The sequence below is a fragment of the Platichthys flesus genome, chromosome 5 (assembly GCF_949316205.1).
Source record: "Platichthys flesus chromosome 5, fPlaFle2.1, whole genome shotgun sequence".
NCBI lineage: Eukaryota > Metazoa > Chordata > Actinopteri > Pleuronectiformes > Pleuronectidae > Platichthys > Platichthys flesus.
Window position 1 is genome coordinate 23,754,052 of NC_084949.1, and position 4,966 is coordinate 23,759,017.

The window sequence follows — 4,966 nt, forward strand, 5'->3', positions numbered from 1 at the left end:
TGTGTTAAATCTGCTGGTAATTTGTATTCACTGAAGCTTGAGCATACATCATTCATGTGACCCCACCCCACCCCCCGTCCCTCTGCACAGTGACATCTGCAGTGCATCTAACTGAGGACATTTCCCTTGGTGCTGAAACTTTAATGAGTGGAGGCGGATGAACACAGGTCGTCCAGGAGAGTTTAACCACTAATTTCCACTGATTAAATATGGAGGACATGTTCTGAGAGTCGGTTGCATCGTGTTCAGAGATCTGTTTCTGATTCTGATCTTTGACGTCTAACCCAGAGTCCAACATTCAGACATTTTATTCCTTTTCCAGTTTATGTGTTGAGGATAATTTTGATTGTCCACAATAGAAATGTAAATCAACCTTTTTAAATACACTTAAATTAATGGTTTCTTTCTTTACCCTAGAATGGTTCCTTTATATTTAAATACTTTATAATTACATCAGGAGCGGGTCTTCTTTACCGAGTCCGCCAACGTTTTTTTACAGGAGCCCAGACTGGACAAACTAAAAACCTTTTGGTTTTTTTATTGAAGCTACTGAAGCAGGGGGAGGTGAGGGGTGTTCAGCTGCAATGTGAAAACTTCACCACTAGTTGTCACTAAATCCTACAAACTGAACCTTTCATTCTCACTGTAACTTAAGTGTCTTTAACTTATTTCGTTAACAACAAGAAGTAGATGTAACTGATAACTGGTCGCTCAGCATCAACCTTTTATTCACGTATTGCAAGAAGGTGTTGAAACATAACTTTTAAACCCAATTTAAGATTTGTGAAACTTAAATATTTATTTGTTAAAGCAAAACAATACAAATTTCACTGTTTTATTTACTTTGAGATCGTATCAGAACAATCTTGAACAAAATAAAAAAGAAATATCAAGATATCAGATATCGACTAAATTTCAGAATAACTCAAATCTATTGTTTTTTATTTTTATTTTTATATTTATTGTTTGATCTTGATTCTGTCACCCAGTCGTTTTGAGCTGGACCTGGTCCTGTGTGGTCTGGATCGGCCATAAAGCTGTGAAATCAATATTATTTTATTTATATTTTTCCTTTAAACATTTTTAAATTATACCAATCCCCTCTTTATGGTCCAACATCGTTTTATAGAGTCACATACTGAGACCAAACACAACATCGCACTTGTAACGCATCACTCAACACTTCACCCACAAAACCACAAACTAATGGAATATCTGTTGTGGATGTAACATATAAAAATCCTCCTCTTCAGCCCCTCCTCCACTTCACCCCCGTCTTCACCTCCTCCATGACACTAGTCTTCTTCAGCTTCTGTGACTTTCATCATCCTGCAGCCGACACCAGGACTGTGTTCTTCTCCCACAGCCAGAGGGGATTCGCTCACTCCAGCCCGCTGCCCCAGAACCCTGAGGCAAGGCACGGGCAGTCGTACAGTCTTCTGTGTCACCTGGAGTGGTCGGGGGTCTCCTAAGTGAAGGGTCACAGCCGGAGTTTTTTTACTTTTATATCTTTCATGTCAAACCTGGGTCACGACAGGGAAGACCTGGAGGCCGGTGATGGATGGAGCTGGAGTGGGTTGGCTGCTGCTGTTCTTTGTATTCTACTCGTGTAAGGTAAGAAGGCTGTTCCCCCCCCCCCCCCCCCCCCCCATTCACACTCTTTATCTCTGGTGTAACATGGAGTCCAAAAGTGATGCAGCTTTACAACTTCAGAGAGAAAGTGGAGGGAATTGAATTTATAATCTTTTCATGCAGATAAAACATCTGTCTGTTGTGAGGAGATGTTCCTGCTGCAGAGTTCAGCAGCAGACGGGAAGTTTTGAATAATCTCCAACACTTCCCTGTTTGGCTCTTTTTCAGTTTTCTTATCTGAAACACACACACGTGTGTTTGCACAGGGAAATATTTATATCTCCCAAAAAACAGGATATATTTATCATTTGCTTTTCACCTGAGATTCAGGAGTCGTCTCTGCACTGAAATGAAAAACTTATCGGATCCACAGAATAAAAAAGAGGAGATGGATATAACATTTTAAACATCAGTGCATCATCTTAAGAGAAACTTCTAAAACCACGTTATTATAAATCTACTTCTTTTAAAACTTCTATTTTGACTTTCCTTTCATAATCAAATAAATCTCTATATCATCTGAAATTATTTTTGTTCGTTCTCTTCTGGCTCATTGCTTTTTGTTACTTATTTAACTTTTGTGTTGTGATATATTTGTCACTTTGCTTCACTCTTGTTCTTGTAAGAAAACATTGATACGAAAACGTCTTATCTCTCATAAACCAGAGACCAGAGCCCATTAACAGCCTGAAGGTGTTTCCCAGCACTCAGTTTTCATGCTGATTCCATTGTACTCCAACACTGTGTTTCCCCCTAAGTGCTGCCGATTGAAATATTCATGTTAGTTCAGTGTATCCGCTGGGGGGGGGGGGGGTATGTATAATCCATAGGTGTCCTGGGGGCATTTTTATAGAGACAGGAAAACGTGATCATGTAACCGCTGACGGGAACAAAGATGAAACATTTAGCGGTTGGTCGGTTTAATTGTCGACGCTGAATCGCTCCAGGAGGAAAACTACAAGCAGCCATGTTCTGTGTGTAACAGTGAAGAGTTGCTCCTCTTGATGTTGTATCATGAAAAAAAACACACATCAGCTGTTAACACACTACATCTGCTCCGTGGGGGTCTCGAACACGCAGCTCCAGAAAAAACACATTAGCTTTCTTTCATCAGCTTTTCTCCTAACGACTTAATTACGTGATCATTTGTTATATTTTGAACTGATGACATGTTGCAGAATTTCCCATTAGAAGCAAGATGATTGACTCGTTAGAGATTCTCTTTGGACTGAATGAATAATGTTCATCTCAACTGGAGTTAGTGGACTCAACGACTGCACCAGTAACACCAGTAGAATACACACACTACATGGACTTCCACATGCTCTTAGGCAGTTAAATAACAGAGACCATCTTTCAAAAGAATCATCATCAAAAAGATTAACAAATAGGATATTAATTATTTAATAAAGTTACCAGAAACATGTTTCCTCTCTTATCTTCAAGATCTACTGTCATTTCCCATTTGAAGATAAATTATTCAGCTTGAATTTGTGAATATATGTGTCTCTGCATGAGGTGGACACTGTGCCGTCAGCCTTCAAGGGCAAAACACAAAAACTCCAAACGAACAGAAGTCTCCACAGACAGGACAAACCTTGACTGACAGCTCGTCCAGTTTCGTCCCTGTTAGCAGAACCAGACGTCACCTGAGAGGACTGTGGAGCAGAACAGGACTTCAGTCACGTTCCCTCTTTACTTCTTCATCTTTCCCTTGGATCTGTTCCTCCATCTTCAGCGGGAGGAACTGAGATTAGAGGGAAACGTGGACAGTTAAGAGAAGTTAATTGAGGTGTGTCAACACAATACAACACAATTGTTTATCTCAAAATCTCACTGAATACGGCTGCAACAAAGAATTTCTTCATCATTTTAACCTTGAAATGTCAAGGTTAAATATATTAGACAAAAGAAACTACACAATTGAGTCGCTGGAACCAGAAAATTAAGATTAAGATTAAGATTAAGATGCATTTATTCGTCCCAAACACATGCACAGACATGCAAAGGCACACTCATGCAGGTAGGGAAATTTAATCTCTGCTTTTGACCCATCTGGTGCAGGACACACAGAGCAGTGACCAACCATGTACGGCGCTCGGGGAGCAGATGTTGGGGGAGTAAGGTGCCTTGCTCAGGGGCACTAGACAGGGAAGGAAGAATCCTCTTGGATTTTTGGACAGATCAATACAGGTTCGTCTTTTTGTTGTTTCTCCGTGGAGTCGAACCAGAAAAGAACCAGAGACAAACCAGAGACCTACTCTGCCCATAGTCCCAAGTTTCTGCCACTAGAGACTAATTATTTAGAAATGATAAATCAAAACACTTGGCTATTTATGTATTTTTTGGTTCACGTGGTTCCGATTGTATCACCGATGGAAGAGATTCAACCTCTCCTTCATTTTGGGGATTTATTTTTTCATAACCGAGCTACAAATAAAAAGTCTAATGTTTAAAATCACTAAATACTAATAAACTGTATATCAACATACAAACCTGAACAAAGTCAAAATAAATATATAAACACTTTTACAAATTGGTCTTTAAGAGACGTATCAAGAGAGAAGATGCTCGTCGCACAGTATTTCCTCATGATGATGGTTCCCAATAGACCATTGGTCTTCAGACTGGACTGTGGAACTGGGACAATCCTCCATCCACTGGTTCCTCTCTTATGCTCAGTCCCTGTGGAGGTGAAGGCAAACAGATGCTTCCCTGGAAACACAGAGGAAATACAGCATCTTCTCAGAGTCTGGTTCTTCCTCCAAGTTGGGATCAGATCTGGTTTGATGCTGGGGGGGGGCCATCGCCGGCCACATGGTGGCGCTGTTGCATTAGTTTGTCGTGCACCATGAGGCACAAACACACACTCACACTCAGTAAAACACACAGGAGACCAGGGAGAGGTCAATCCAGAGCATCGGGCTGTCGTGTGGGCGTTTCACATTTCATCAATATAAAGAAAACAGGGGGGGGCAATGAGCAGAGAGGAACATAAATGAATAATTTAACTAATGGAGATAAAAATACAAAATAAGATGATTAGAAATGTCAGGAGGAAAAATAGGAACAGCATGAAATGGGATAAATATTGAGTGGGCTTTTTATAACTTCTTATTTCATGTTAATCTGTTTGTTTATTAAAGCAGACACTGATGAAGAGGAGGATGAGCTCATTTGATGATGAAGAGGATGAGAGAATAGGTGAGAGTGAGAGATGGTGTGTATTAGAGAGAGAGAGGAAGGGAGGGAGGGAGCAGCAGAGAGTTAGATGGTAAATGAGAGAGCGACGCTGGCTCAGTCACAGCATCCTTCTGCCAGGAGGAGGAAGGAT